Source organism: Schistocerca nitens, chromosome 1 (assembly GCF_023898315.1).
Source record: "Schistocerca nitens isolate TAMUIC-IGC-003100 chromosome 1, iqSchNite1.1, whole genome shotgun sequence".
Classification (NCBI taxonomy): domain Eukaryota; kingdom Metazoa; phylum Arthropoda; class Insecta; order Orthoptera; family Acrididae; genus Schistocerca; species Schistocerca nitens.
The window spans coordinates 16,196,478-16,213,295 of NC_064614.1; the positions used below are offsets into that span (position 1 = coordinate 16,196,478).

The window sequence follows — 16,818 nt, forward strand, 5'->3', positions numbered from 1 at the left end:
TCATGTGGCTAGTAGAATCCCCCACATAACTTCTCTTGCTTCTCTGGCATATACACAGCAAGAGAACGCATAGACACATTTTTCTACGACATTCGGTAACGAAATTAAATCACACGGCCATACGACGTGTGTTTTAGTTGAGATATACGGCTGTGGTGAGTATGTCATCGTAAAGAAGCACACTCATACGTGAACAGAAAATATTTTCTTCATATATCGTAACTAGTTCCCGTTATATACATAAGAAATCGGAAAAAGGACCTTTGGAGAGGTGGGCCTTACTCATTATTTACTCAAATTGTTGCATTCTAGGAGAAGAGTATACTTATTAATAAAGCGGCTTTCCATTAATTGAATATGCAGTTGCTGAACAACTTTGAACATGGAGAAATTAATAACTGGACATATATTTGTTCAGACAGAGCTATATTCTGTCAGTATTTATACCCGAAGTAGAAGTACGTTTCTAAATAATTGTAAAATTACGATAATTGTATGCACTTCCACAACATGAGTGATATAATTTTAGTTGTAGTGTATTACTACAAATTCCTCTCAATGCTTCCCGCACATTAACATTTTTTATGACAGTACTTAACTCATTCCTGATAATGAATTCGTAAAGACAAATCCTGTTGCTAATAGAAATAAATACTACCTTACTACTCACATTACTGGATTTTTCATTGTACCGTTAGAACATTTCACCAAAATGTATCACAACGGTTAAGGGCATTTGCAACAGTAACCGAAAAGTTTGGCTATGCAGCGACATGACGACCCGGTAACAAATTCAAAAAAAAAATTTTTTGAAGGAATACATTGTGCATTAATTGATTATTTCACCGCTATGTATTAGAAGAAATTCATCTTTACCATTGAAACACATGAACTGAGAATCTTGTGGCGTGTTAATCTTCTGTTCTAAAATATTTTACGGCTTAGTAGGATAGAATCAGACAACAAGTTACTGCAGAAATTTCGCAGTTTTTATATCTGTTCGTAGTGAATGAACAGAGACGGTGGAGAACATCTGTTGTTAGTAAAAGATTAAATTGTCTTAAGATTTATTTGTCACAAGAAATCATTTGTTACAGGCAGTTATTGGGTTTTTTGTAAAAAGTGACACTCCCTTTAATAGTAAAGAACGTAAATTCGGTACGGCCTGTACCCTTGTAATACATCAGATTCATTTGCAAGCTGCACATGCAATATCATAAATCATTGTTTTTGCTCACGACTGAGAGTCACGAACGACAAATATAAACTTACTACTCGCGAGAGCCTCAGGAAGCGGAATAATAATGGAGCGATAAGGTTTCAATGAACCAATTTTGCACACAGGCAAACAGTGACAATTATAGTTCAACGTGGACTCCGAAGCACAGTGCAGCTCGGCCTTTTGCATTAATAAACATTGAAGGGGCGAGAGGAGCGATGAGCCAGACAGGAGATCGAAGTACAGAACTTTGCATCCATACCCTGATAATTCAGAAGTGGGCCACCGAGACGCGGTCTAGTGATAATTATCGCAATTTGGAAAATACAGCCGGCAAGTAGTAACCAGTGGCGAGATGTACTGCTACGTGCGAGAGTAATTAGCACTTCACATTTTGATCCACTCCATCACTGGATCTCTACCGGCTGCCGTGTCGACATCTCGGCACGCAGACGGGAGGATGTTTTCCGTCGTACACGCAGCAGGAATTCTCAGCCTGCGAGGCGAGGCAAGTGGAAAGTGGTGTGTCCCTCCCCACTCTCAGTCTGTCCACAGGACAACAGCATATGCTACTTGTTTGCGAATAACAAAACTGTTAACTGTCGATGGCTTTACGAAATTATGCCACGTCAAGAATAGGAATTGCGTGATTTCTTCCACAGCGTCAAGTAAACATCTTCAGGTTGGAGTAACTGCAGCATTTAACGCGACAAAAGTTGTACCTTACGGCAGAAAGAGTTCATAATGCTTACGGGCATAATGTGTTTTTCGGTGAAAACTCCGTCTCTGATATCTGGTGCAACTTTGGATATGGCTAAAAGTAACGTCCGGTATGAGCCAAGGAAGCGTGATAAGACGTCACTGTAATGTTGTCAGTATATTACACAATTTATCAGATAGGACTGCGAACAGTTTACAGAGCTAGTCGTTTCGGAAATACTTTCACCCTTGGAAGAAACGCCCATGACCGTGCTCTTCTGGGCGTCAGATGAACCGCTGCGTTTCCGCATTATGAAAACGACTGCACTGTTTCCAGCGTCCCCCCCCCCTCCCCTCCCCCAATCCCGACACGCTATATATACCCTCCACTGCTAGTGCTGCCACCTGCCGCATGTGAGTGGTCACTGCATCGAATCCGAAGAGTTCGTCCAGACAAGCAGCACCCTCTCCTCCAGGATAACAATGCCAGACCACAGAGTAGTGGCCGCTGCGTCATCTGCAACAATCCGGTGTTTTGGGTTCGCTGTTATCGATCATTCCCCATAGAGTCCCGACTTGACCCCAGCCGATTTCCATCTCATTGCAAAACATAAAGAAAACCTTCGAGGGTATCACTTTGACAGTCATGAAGCGGTGCAAGCAGAGATGAGGTTGTGGCTCCGTCAAGAAAGTCAGACACTCTACAGTGAGGCTATCAACAAACGGGAGTCTCGTTGGGAGAAACGTGTTCTTCGTCAGAGTGATCATGTTAAGAAATAAATATGTAGACACGAAGAAAAAAGATGGAGAATGTTAATAACGTTTGTTTCGTTTAAAAGCCTTAAGAGTTTTCACATAAAATGTTCAGAGGCATTACTTTTCTGCAAACCCTCGTAGAAAGACTTGGCCGAAAACTCCGCATGTTGAAAGTATCTCTCTCTAAGTGTGGCTAATTCCACATAACGCTTATGACGAAGACAAAGAAGCCGATAGTATCCGATTAAGTTGCCAGATACGGGAATATCCCGAAGACTTTTTCAGTAATAGAACCCAGAATTTGTCCTGTACGGCTAGTGTACATCAGAGACCAGGGTATTTTCTGAGTGCCTCAGGGAAGTCTTGCAGGAGTGACCTTGTTCTCCATGTAAATGAAAGATCTGTCGGATAAGGTGAGCAGCTGTCTGCAGCTGTTTTCTGACGCTGATGTAGCGTATGGGAAAGTGTCGTCGCCGTGTGGCTGTAGGACGATAAAGGATGACGTAGGCAGAACTTCATTGTTGCATTGCTTCATCTAGATAAAACACTTCTTTATGGGGACGCCAGATGACTTGAAATTTCAGTGCCAATGTATCGTACGATAAAACTGCTCTCAGCCGCCACCCTTTGTTGTGCTGGGCAATGCGACAGAGAATCGAGTCGGTGTTGCATTGCCGTCGTTTTGCTGTGAACCAGTTAAGTCGCTTCGTTCAGTTGTCCGCGCACTCCACCGACGCGGATTGCTCCTGGGTCGTACCACGGGCCGTATCACGTATCGTATCACATATCGTGAGGACTAAGCCTTAGAAAATCTGATCAAACGTATCCGGATACGACCGCGTAATGCAAAATGCCCACTAGACGTGATGAGAGTAGACCCGCCAGTACTGCGTTGTCAGTGGGGAAGCAGCAACGACAGTATGGGTCAGTCACGAGAGCTCACTGATTTCGAACAGGGACTCGTCACTGGATGTTACCTGAGTAACAAATCCATCAGGAAGATTTTAACTCTTCTAAAGCAGCCCAGGTCGACTGTTGGTGATGTGATTGTGAAGGGAAAACGTGAAGTAACAACGACTGCTAAACTTAGAGCAGGCAGACCTCATCTATTGACGGATAGAGGCCGCGGAGTACTGCGGAAGGTGGTTGTAAAAGATCCTATGAAATCAGACGAAGGAATCCCTTGTGAGTTTCAAAGTGCTACCAACAGTCCGTCTAGCTCTATGAATGAGCGTAAGGAGTTAAAAATAATAGGGTAAAATTGTCGAACAGTTCCTAATGAGCCACAAATTTTTCAAGCGACGCTTGAGGTGGTATCAAGAACTACGCCACTGGACAGTGGACGATAAGCAACGAGTAACGTGAAGGAAGGTAGGGGTGAAGATTTGGATGTAACGCCCCGTCGCCATCGAGGTCATTAGAGACGGTGATTTGGAGTGATTAATTCGTGCTTTACCCTGTAGCAATCCGATGGAAGGGTTTGTGTCTGGAGAATGCCTGTAGAAAGGTACCTGCTATCATGCGCAACAGCAACAGTGAAGTGTGGATGAGTTACGTTAAAATGTGGTCTCCTTATTGCGCTTAAGGAAACGCTAAATGTGGAACGTATATGATCATACTTTACAGAACTGTGTACGGAGTACGTCAGAGGAACAGTTCGGAGACGATGGCCGTTTGTATCAAGATGACAATGCACCCAGTCATAAGGCGGCATCTATGAGACAATGTTTTGTGGACAATAACGTCCCTGAAATGGACCGACTTGCCCATTGCTCCTAACTGAATCCAATGAAACACCTTTTGGATGACTACGGACTTCGACTTCGCTCCAAAGCCCAAAGCTAATATGACCATTATCTCTGGTTTCGGGTCTTCAGGAAGAGTGGGCTGACCTTCCATCACAGATATTCAGATTCCCCATTGAAAGGGTCTCCAGGAGAGATCCAGACGTCATAAATGAGAAGGTTGGACACACCTCATACTGAAATGTGCGTATGGTACTATTGGCAGGGAGATCCCATCTAGGATATTCGACTACTCTTTTTATTTGACGTCACATCGGTGACTTGCGCTTCAGTGGTGATGAAATGGCGATACGGACAATACACACACCGGTTCCCGAGTGGAGAAAATCACCGACCCCGCAGGGCCCCCTGATCGATAGTCATTATTAATATTAATATTAATGTCCACTAATGGTGTCTGTATACTTTTGATGAGATGGTCAAGTAATTTGTACGAAATGTCTTTCGTAGAAACATTGTAATACCCCAGTCCCCTATCCCGTTTGCTTTACCTACAGTGGATCCTATGCTCGTTCCACGTCGTATTTTACACAGTGTTACTCCGCAATATTTGTACGCAACGCGTGACTGTAACTCATTAGTCCTGTAGCCATAGGACACTTTTACATTTTGTAGAGGGCACAACTTTGCAGTTATCTAGAGTAATAGCTAGCAGTCAGTTTTTGTGAATGCCAACCTTAACGACAGATTTAGAAACGGACGGCATTTCAGTACATCTTCCACTTGAGTTGTATATGTACATGTCACATAATACTTGTTTACATGGACCGTCTGCAATGACACGCGGACTAACGAAACCCCACACCTGTGTAAAGAGTGTAAAACGGATATAGCTGTAGTTCAAGTTAGACGGTGCTGGAACCGTGGCACTCGCCAGCTCCCAGTTACAACCGCCTCCCTTTGCCCTTTGATCTGGAAAGTATGAGTACTTTGCTACATTTTTACTGTGTCAAGAACGTAAAGTATGCTAGTGGTGTGACTATAGTAATAATTTAGAACCAGGGAACGTGGAAATACAAAACAAATAGCACTGTAGCAAAGTATTTTGATACATCAAAAAATCTGTCGCATTTTCTCGGAAGTCAGAAGCCACTTCTAAGGCAGAAATGGTGTCTAGTATTCGGCAAGTAGTTTAAAAATATTCCGAGAACTTAATCAAAGTTAAAAGGGGTTTAAATGTTGATCATAGCAGACGTGTGACGTTGTACCAGTCGTGAAGCCTAGTTTACGTATAAATGAGTTCAAAAATTAGCTGTTAAAGTCGTTTTAAAATATACGAGGTGAAACTGGGTGACTGAAGCAACATCGCAGTGCTGCAAATATTCATTGTTTCAGCAGCCACGTATGACAAGAGAATATCAATACTGAGGGCGGAAGAATAGCTACTCCGTTTTAGATTAGACTTTTGTGAGGCCTCAAGGTATTTTCATACAAAGGACGCGGCTCCATTAGTAACTATATGGAAGCCAATTGTTTGCAGATATGTTGTTCAGTATGCAAATATCTACTCGAAGAAAAATTGTTGTCGGATATTGTCCTCAAACAAGGATGCACAGATAGGGAGGATATAGTGAAGACGGGAAACCGTTCCATCTGATGGAGGATATCTATTGTTACCAAAAGGTAAACGAACTATAGCGTGTGTACCCGAGAGACGCACGGTTTATCCATACCACTTGAGGCGGACGTCGTAATGAATGCAAAGTCACGGATGTCCAGATCAGATCTCTTATGACTTCCCTCCGTTCATTCGAAAGGTGGTGTTTGAACTTGTACTATTGTACCACGCTGGCGACGGAGTAATTGATGTTTACAACACACCGTATTTTTTACAAATATTAATATTTTCCCTTTCTCCTTTCCACGTAACAGAAACGGTAATTTCACAATAACAAAAGATGACCAAATAAAGAACGCACGTTGACTGACCTTTAAAGCGGTAACTTGTTGGTCGAGATGTTGAAGTGCTTCACTTATACCTGTAAGTTACATAATGGACTAGTCAGTTTGTCAGAAAGGTTTGGTTTTGAACAGATGCTACTTTTGAACAGATGCTACTTCGTCAGCTTTCATAATCTTTTGCAATGTGAGATTACGTTCTACGGAAAAAGATAAAACAATCAACGTAAATAAAATTAGTTTCTTGAAAGAAGTGATTTCCGCGCATCTAGTTATTTCTAAATGAAACAAACTCTTTATTCCAGTAATGATTAGCTAATTTGGCCCCCTTTGGCACTACCAAGCAACTCACCATAATATTACATTTCATTCTTCGATTTGTCAGAACGTCATCATTCACACAGCAGTGTTGAATAGTTAAATATGTAACATTGCCCCACATTTTCGTCTAATGGCGTAATCTCTAGCAATCACTAATCAGGTTCTATTTCAAGCGTAGCGAAGTGCCACCCATCACAGACAACATATTGTAATAAAATGGGGAAAGATAAGTCTTGAAATAAAAACACACAGGCTGTAGTGAACGTCTCGAAATCAGTTAACATAAAGGGAAAAAAAACCCTATTATCAAAAATTTATTGACTGATGTTGGCTGATAAAGCTCACATTCGCAGAACTACGAAATCACCAAAGAAATAGAGGGTTAGTTTTAAATACAAAATCATCCTGATTCAAGAAAATGATTTCTTTCATGAAATTTACTGCGGCTGTACAACGAAGGATGATAATTAAAATGTAGCCAGTTCTTGTTTTTGACTCCATAAAGTACGTAGTGGCACTGTTCAGCCCTTACCAAAGCACTCGGCACGCCTTCCAAATCTGTGCCATGCACCCAGCTAATAGAATATTGTAAATGACATTCGACTTTTGTAAATGCCCAGGTCACATAATTAAACTGTGAGTGTTTTTATGTATGCTTGTGCATCTACACTTATGTACGTACATACCTCACAAAAGAGCGAGGAAAAAAACGGCTCTCTTTTTTTTAAAAAAAGAAAAAGTCATCGGTCTTCTGACTGGTTTGATACAGCCAGTCACGAATTCCTCTCGTGTGTCAACCTTTTCGTCTAAGAGTAATCTCCGTAACAGACCTTATTTCTTTTATCTTTGTGGTCCTTCACTGAATGTACGTCGGCGGTAACAATGTCGCTCTGCAGACAGCTTCAAATCCCGGTTTTCTTAATTTTCTCAATACTGGGAGTGTTTCGCGAAAAGGGCATCGCCGTCCCCCCACGGATTCCCATCTGCGTTCGCGAAACGACTCCGTAATACTCGCCTATTTACCGAACCTACCAGTAACAAGTCTAGCAGCAAAGCCCTGAACGGCTTCTATGTGTTCCTTTAGTCCGACCTAGTGGGAATCCGAAACAATTGAGCAGTACTCAAAAGTGGGTAGTACTAACGTTCTACACGCGGACTTCATTACAGATGAGCCACAGTTTCCTAAATTTGCCCCAATAAACCGAAGTGGACCATTCGCCTTCCCTATTGCCGTCCTTACGTCCTCATACAATTTCATGTCACTTTCCAGTGTTATGCCTGGATATGTAATCGTCATGGTTGTGTAAAGCCGTATTCTAACAATGCGGGATCATTTTTCCTGTTCATCTGCATCAACTTTTTTTTCTGTATTTAGAACAAGTGCCATTCATGACACCTAACAGAAATTTTGTCTCAGTTATCTTGTATTATCCTCCACCGTCCCAAATACACAGCGTCATCAGAAAACTACTGCAGATTGCTGCTCAGCCTGTCCGCCAGCCACAGAATAAGAGGCACTGCTGCTGATACCCCTGTCTCTGATGAACACTCGCTGCCCCGAGAGTTCTATTACTTAAGAAGTCTTGGGGGCACTCACATACCTGGGGACCTATTCCCTATGCTCGTACCTTCGTTAATAGTCTGCAGTGAGCCGCGGTGTCAAGCGCTTTCCTGAACTCTAGAAATATGGAGTCCACCTGTTGCCTTGACACACAGACACAGAGCAGCCATCCGCTAACGTTATACACAAAACACTGAAGATCTGTCTCTTAGTGGACGCACGTTGTCAACAACAGCAGCTGATGGCCACTACCTACAAAATATGGCTAGTAGGTAAAATCAGCAGAATGAGTCTATGCGCTGCCTTCTGGGAAGCAACTTTTGGGGCTGTGTCGACGCAGACAGTATGCAACCGTCTCCAAACACCTAGGCCTTCATTACGACCAACATTACAAACCACAGCACCTAGGTGCCCGAGTAAGTGCACAGGAGAACACCTAGGATGAAACACTAATCTGTAGCTTCGGGTTCTCTTCAACGAAAGGACCTGATGAGAGTCGTAAAAGGGCGTGGAGGTGGCCAAGTACCAATAAACACCTCAGGCATGCAGTCCCTCCGATTCACACAGAGATAGTTAGTTACATTTTGTGACGCTGTCACGCATGAATTTCAGACGCCTCTCCTCGCTGTGGATGATACTCGTAATTTGAGGGCTGTGCGGTACAGTAGGGGAGGAATCCTGCAAGCTAGTGTCTAACTTCTAAAGCCAACTTTTGGCAGTGGGTACGCCTTCCAAGACGACGTCACGTCCATGAAGTGAACACTGTCTTTCTGGAGGAAGGAACTAGATGAATGGAATGGTCTGCTCTTCCTTCTGACATTAACCCGATTCACTATGTCTGGAACTAGCTGGAAATATCAGTGCCTTTTCGCAGCAACCCTCCATCTTACACTGGATGAACTCGGAAGGGGGTGGGACGCAATCGGATAGCAGGCGGTGGGCGGGGGGGGCGGGGGGGGGGAGGGAGTAGGAGGCGCAGAGAATCGACGTCCAGACCACCTTTTAGACGGCATACCAAGGAGGATTCAAGAGTGCGGGGTGAAGCGAACCGGTTACCGAGTAGCTGAGTTTGATTTCACATATGTGTCGATGTAGAACAGACTCATCAAACTCAGCCCACAGCTAATAGCAGCTTTATTTGAAAAATTAATTTAAAAGGTTACAAAAGGACGTCGTCTGTTCATGCTCTCGATCCGTTGAGACCGGTGTTCGCCGTTTTGAACTCTTGTTGTAAAATACGGAAATGCGTGTCGTCATCTGTCGTTCCCACATGACTGTGAATGCTAAGAACTTGATGTTGAAGACAACGCGCACGGTCGATACAAAGTATTGGTGATGATGATATCCCGTGGAATGGCTTTGCGATTTCCAAGGAATCTAAAAAGTTTGCCGCGCTTTATTTGTTTCAAGAACCATATCAAAGCGGAGCTTCTTCCAAGACAGCAAGTCACTTTAGAGCGTCTATCTCCGTACACACTCGGCCAGCCCCTGCAGAGCGTAGAGAGCAATGTTTGTGGCTTCTAGAAAGCCCGGCTGACTCGGGCGGCGGTCTTCCGCAGGAAAGTGCAGTTACCGGATTATCTGGGTTCTCGTCGAACAGCGCGCTTTCGTAGCGCTGCACCGCACTAAACTCGGTTCGTTCCGCGTTTAACGATGTTGCAATTTTCTGATGCGCGGTTTTAAGGAACGCTCACAAAACACTCTCATACATCGCAGTTTCAGCACAGAGAATTCCCAAAAGCAAAACACTACCTTAATTTTTTTACGAAGCGTTATTTTAAGGAATAGTAAATGACGAAACATTTTACACTGAGGACCGAACATCTGCTTATGGAGAACATGAAAAATATTTAGGAGGTACCTATGAGTCTTATGATTTTCAAATTCTTTGAGTTTGAAACTTTACCGTAACACAGTGTGCGCAAGATTAAGCTACGTCTTTTAAGGCGTTTAATCGAAGTACTAAAGCTCTTTAGACTACTGGGTTCGTTAATAAATGTGTGAGAAGAATTGTCTGTCAGTGTGAGGTCTCACGTGTAAACACTTTTCTCGAATGCGGCAGATTTTTTTTTTTTTATTAAAACATTATTCGCCACGATTGCAGTGTAGAAAACACTAACCACTCTTTTCTACATTGCAATCACTGACGTTGGAGGTTTTAGTAAAAAAATCTACAGTTTTCAAGTTTACAGACCGTTGCCTCCATGCCATGTCAGGTAATTAGAAAAGCTTACTCCATTCCACTGATTTTTACATGCTATTAACAGGTGAACGGTCAACTACTACAAACGTGCCTCCATGCCATGTCAGGTAATTAGAAAAGCTTACACCATACCACTGATTTTTACACGCTGTTAGCAGCTGAATGGCCAGTATCTACAAACATGCTTGCATGCCGTGCCAGGTAATTGCAAAAGCTTACTCTATACCACTGAGTTTTACGTGCTGGTAGCAGCTGAATGGTCAACATCTAGAAACACTGAATTCTTCAAGCCACCGTATGTATAACGTGTTTTCCATTCTCTAACGTAGAATGAAAAAAAAAAAAAAAAAGAAAAAAACGTAGATCAATTGTGCATTCGTAGCACTCACGCGAGGCTAACTGTAGGCTAACGAAAACAATAATATAATAACGGGGGTACCAAAAGAAAGTATCATAAGGCCATATTGTTTACATTATAAGTAAATAATTTAGTGGTGAGTCGGAAGTTCTGTGAAGCTGTTCGCAGACGATGCTGTAGTCTGTAGGAGGATTGCGATAACGACTGCAGTGAAGTACGAGAAGACTCGCAGAGGTTCGAAGGTTGGTGATTGGTGCAGGGGCCGGTAACTGATCCCGCTTGTAAATAAATACGGCGTAAGTACAGCACATAAAACGCTGAAGACATTTATTACTGTTCGATTAAACCATAGGCGATAAAGCATTGTAAAGAGAAAACAATCGTAAAATACCTGGGACTACATCTCCAAAGCAATCAAACGTGGAATCATCATATAAAATAGTAGCAGAAAGGCAGATGCCAGTTTAAGATTCATTGTAAAAATCTTACGGAAATGTAGCTCATCCACGAAGAAAGTGGTTTACGGAACCGCCGCTCGAGCGGTTCTTTACTCTTGCTTGTCAGACTGGGACATTTCCGAAATTTTATTAACACAAGAGATAGGGAAAATCCAACGCAAAGCGGCGCCTTTCGTCAGGGGATCATTTAGTAAACGTGGTAGCGTCGCGGCGATGCTCATCGAACTCCAGTGGCACGCGCTACAAGAGAGGTGTTCCGTATCACAGAGAGATACCTCGACACTCCGAGAGCGTACGTTCCAAAAAGAGTCGGGCAGTATATTACTTTCTACCAAATACGTCTCGCGAAATGACTGTGACGACAAAATCAGAGCAAATGGAACGTATATGTAGAGCAATCAACAGGGGCACAAAAGAAGCGTTACGTACCGTACAGACTCGTTCAAATTCCGCTAGTGTAGATTTCAAAAGTAATCGGACAACGTATTACTTCCTTCCGTATTCGTCCCACGAAATGATCATGACGAAATTATTAGAGAAATTACAGCTCATATGATTTACTAACAGTCGTTCTTTTCTCGCGAATGCAACAGGCAAAGGATGAAATAACCGTGCTACCAGACATACCCTCAGCCGTACACCTAGCTTGTAGGGTTGGGTATACATGTAATTGTAGTTGGTCACAGTAAAATCGTTTTTCTCTCAGTAGCAAATGCACATTCACAAAATTTACCCAATATTAACGTCCTCTTACTTCTTAGTAACCCCACTTTTTCCTTCATAAATCCGCATTTTCCCACTCAGTGATTGGAGCCCATGTGCGCGACTCTGACGTTTTCCCACCTGTCCGTTCGGACCGATCTCACGACACCCCAAATGCTGCAGCAAAACTTTAGAAAATGGTTGTAGTAGAGGCGAATACGTTCGTATATACTCTACACTTTCGTAACATTCTCCCCTCTCTTATGGACCTTGCTGCTATTAATTCCTCGTATTGAACCTCATACTAGTTGGTAACTTTACACGTAGATATTTCTCACACTGCGTAGCAGACGGTTCACTCGTTCTAAGGTTGACTAACAGCCTCATTCTTTCTTGGGCCACACGCAAGTCTTTCTCTATATCTGATGAACACCAGTCATCCCAGCATCGCTCGTTACGTCCGTTAAGAATAGGAAAGAAAGTTAGCGTCCAGCGTTCCGTCGAGACGACGTGATTAGAGAAGGAGCACAGTCCGGGATAGGAAGAGGCTGCGAAGGAAATGGACCGTCCCGTTTCAATGAAATCATCCCGATTTTACCTTAAGCGATTCAGGAAAATCACAGGAAACCTAAATCTGGATTACCGGGAGTGGATCTGAACCGCCGTCCTTCCCAACAGAACTCCATTGTCTGTTTTACTGCTCCCTCAGGCACCTTCCTTGGCTCTGTTAAGAACAGACATTTAATACGACTATATGGATGTCAGTAGGCAGTGTGTCATAAGTACAGCTGAAATCCAGGCAGATGAAGTCTAACTTTTCTCTTTCGACACCAGCTCGGGACCATAAGGTGGATGAAGACAATCAACTGTTTTTGACACGATTGGTACTTCTTAAATACGCCCTAATTTTAGAGATACTACCGGAAACCACCAAGTGCATGAATTTGAGTACTGATCGCACCCCTTCACTGTAAAGCTTTCAGACTGCCTATCAGAAAACATGAAACCAATCTACTGAAACCGTATCACGTGTCGAATATTTTCGATAGACGCTGCTCCACAGCCCTAAAGTATTTCATTTTATGGAAGTCGCATTCGAAAACACTCTGACAGCTGCTAAGTGAATCTCTTTATTGTGCGAGCAGTCTACAGCGAAATTATTAGATCACAAAATATCACATTACCATGTGTACGTATAGTACATCGCGATTTCGATGACGGCCATTGTGTTTATAGTTTAAAACGTGATGTGATAATATGTATCGCTGCGCGCTGTAACGATGATGTCTAGATTTGAACGTCAGACAGTTTAAGCTATGACAGAACTGACATGCACATCTTGCTCTTCCACAGTTTCTGGCATTTGACGCCAGCAGAGAAGTGTGTGAGAAGGTGTCGGCTTTATAAATTAAGCTGTGACGCATATTGTACACGTTCAACTTGTGATTTTGTTGATATCTGACATTTCGAAGGCAGAAATGTATGATCAATGAAACCTTACATATTTTAAACTTGAGACAGAACGCACATTATAAAAATTACGATATATTATACATACACTAATGCAAAATTTTGTAGTCTAATCACTTTGTAGATCGTAACTGAGTGTACTCCAAAGAGATTCGCCTGCAAGCTGGCGGTGAGTGTTTAAACAAGTGAATTTAACGTCACTTGTCTTCTGCTACAGATCGAGTGGATAGTTACGGACAGCAAACGAACTGCGATTTGTATCCAATATCCAGGTAGATTATGTACATGACTGTTTGCAATCCGACTACTTTACCTAAAAGTTTCATTTTTAGTGGATATTACTCTAAACTTTCAGTCGTTGCTCCTCTTTCCTCTCCTCCCTTTGCAACGATTATCATAAGGACTGGCGGACAGTAGGGTAGCTAATTAGTCTGTCCGGCGTCGTCTTCGTGGAAGGAAGTTGCCGTCTACACGTTGAAACTCGTAGTAGACGCGGCGCCGCTGTTCTCACTGCCTGCACTTGCTTTACGGTTCTCTCTCCCGTCGGGGAATTCGGTAACTTTTTTCCGTGATACATTTCGCAAGGGGATGACCGACTGTCTTCCAACTCTTAAAGAAAGCAGGAATTCAACCATATTCTACAAAAACACCTTGCTCCGAAATCTGTATCCATAAACGGGAAAATATTCTAAAAAATCTGGAAACACGATAGGCTTTATGACACCTAGACGGCTCTCTTATCAGATCCGTTACTATCACATATTTTTTACGAGAAAGTTGCCCGCCTCGAACTGCACTGAAGCGTTGCAGAAAACACACTGAAGCTAGTCAGTAATATTTGATGCAAGACAGTCCTTTATATAGGTAAACATGTTAATCATAACATGTTCATCATCTATTCCAAAGGACACAATGGAGACTCGTCAGAAAATGGAGATTAATTGCCAACAGCGCGTTACGTATGGGCCTCTAATACTAAGTTCCTATAGATTTAGTTAATAAATAGGATGAATGTTTGCACATAATTAAACGTGTCATTCGCTACTAAATAAATGGATCTTTCGTCCACGGAATAAGAGTCTCTCCCACGGCTGTTGTGATAATTATGTCATCGTTAACACTAGTCGTCTTCTGCCCTCAGACTTTTTTAAACTTCTCTGTTGCACTAAGTAATAGTCATTATTCCATAACACGCTACAAATAGGTAGAGTGTCGTGAAAGATCCGTTTTATTACAGAGGACACAATAAACGTGTTACGTTACGGCACAGACCATTTTCAGACTGTCATCAGATCATTGGTATTCGAACTCCAACGCAGAAAGTGAAAGCATAATTTGATCAGAAGGGCACGTCGTTGGCATCTTAGAGAAACCTTTCCCCGTGATACAAGTGTGTACCCGTTTCACAGATCGGAAAATAAAAAATAAGTTACACTTCCTTCCAACGGACAAGAGCAGTTACTCTCAAGAAGCTGTTTACTATCGATCCGCTGTATACTTTGCGTTCACTGAAACAGTGTGTCTCGTAATGAACGACATGTGTGTTTTACTAGGCACGTGCATTAATTGGCAGGTCAAGGTTGTGTTATTAAAATTATTCTACAATTTGCTTCTTGGTCTAAGGATTCATGCGAGTCTCCATTATAGTCAACAAGTCGATTCTGACGTAGTCATCACTTATGTCGTACATTTGTACCCCGTCTATTGTGATCGTTAACTGGATGTCCTTCATTTTAAATGCAGGCTGTGTAGAAATTACCTTTGTGACCTTGCCGAGATAATCGTCTGAGTTTTGTTTACTGCAGGGTCTGCGTACAACAGCATGCCTCCGTAATGACCAAGGCTCTCCGCAGACATCTGACAGAAACTCTCTTCTAAACGTTTCGCACCTGCTAATGATTACTGTGAATTTTTACGAGTCATGTCTGTCATTCTGAAAGTAACTACGTTGCTGTTTGTATATCGTATCTGTCGGGTCTAATTTCAACTGATAGTGAAGAAGAAGAAGAAGAAGAAGAAGAAATATAACCGATCACTATTCCTCTAGTTCAATGCATCACAATGCCTTTCGGAGCCTATTGTTCATCATAAAGTGATACCCAAGCCGGGCAGCTTCACTTCCTGCCACCATAACATTTACATTGTTCTGAATGACACAAACTCCCAGCCCTTTTATTGACTAAAAAGCCGTTGCTAATAGTGACAAGTCTTTCCAGCTTCGGCCACAAAAGAGTGCGGAGCTCTGTATCGATCTACAAGTTACAGTGTTGGATCGGAAGCAGGGAGCCTTGTACATCACCTGATAATGGTGCACAGAGTTCGAAACGATATGTGATAACTATAAAACTAAACCAGAGAAGAAACAAAGAAAGAAAGAAACCCTCAATCGTTCCTGTTTTTTCTCCTCTTTCATTGCTACGAGTTCTCACAGTTCTTTCGTCCAGATCGCCTACATCAGTTCACAGTCACATACACAGTCCGTACTGTCGCTTGGAAACAATGCAAGACACAATTTTTTTTTTACAAATAAACATAACTGATAATTACTTTTAGAAATCACACAGTTACCGATAGCGCGTTACGTGTCACAGTGCGTGGTTTCCAGGCTGTTTCAACACCGTCGCTTACAACTGGGGTAACTAAGCAGAGCTACCGACAGCGGGTCAGCGCAGAACGGACGGCACGAGATGGCAGTTGGAAGCCCGGCGGCGGCGGAGCGCCCTCGGACGGTCGGCACCGGCTGGCTACGCAGGACCGCACTCGCCAGCTCAGCCGGCGTCGCCAACGCAACCGACGCCTGCCGCCGCGGCGCCGCAGTGCAACAGGTGTCCGGGCCGGAGGTTTTTGCGTATTGCCGCGGCGCGTCCTCCGGGCGGCTCGGCAGCGGCTGTGTGGGTGTGTGGGCGGCTGCGGCCGCGGGGGGGCGGGGCCAGCGGCAGGTGTCGGCCAATAGGAGGCCGCGGGCCGCGGGGGAAGGGACGCGCGCGCGGCGGTGGGGGCGGCGGTGCGGCCCAGGTGCGCCACGCCGCGCCACTACGCTCCAGCAGTCGCGTGTGTAGTTCTGTACAGTGCGCGCGCGCGCGCTCGGGCAACCGGAAAAACTACTCGCTCGCGTCGCGTCGCACCTCATGTGACTCGGAGCGTCTCGCCGCGCCCAGCTCTCAGTGATAGCCACCGTGACGACCAAACTGCCGACCCAGTGCCTCATCCACGGCGGCTCGGCGCTTTTCCGAAAAGGTAAGCACTTTGACAGTGTTTGCGGAGACGCACGCGCACTGTTGCGCTCTTCGAGTGTTGTGTGTGGATCGTGATGTTGCGGGTGGTCATCGAGATCTGTGTCTGAGTGGCTTCCCAGTGGTGCGTAGCT

At 43.7% G+C, this 16,818-nt stretch overlaps 1 protein-coding gene and 1 long non-coding RNA gene across 2 annotated transcripts in view; one reads left to right on the top strand and one right to left on the bottom strand.

The window, feature by feature from the left end:
• The window catches only part of LOC126234461 (uncharacterized), a 39,798-nt gene extending 23,489 nt beyond the window's left edge, over positions 1-16,309 (bottom strand). The window contains exon 1 of the long non-coding RNA XR_007544732.1: positions 15,999-16,309. This is a non-coding gene — a long non-coding RNA (uncharacterized LOC126234461). The remainder of the gene's footprint in view (positions 1-15,998) is intronic.
• Positions 16,310-16,550: 241 nt separating this feature from the next.
• The window catches only part of LOC126240604 (paired box protein Pax-5), a 790,874-nt gene continuing 790,606 nt past the window's right edge, over positions 16,551-16,818 (top strand). The window contains 1 exon segment of the mRNA XM_049947937.1: positions 16,551-16,688. The gene's annotated coding sequence lies outside the window, so the exon portion shown is untranslated.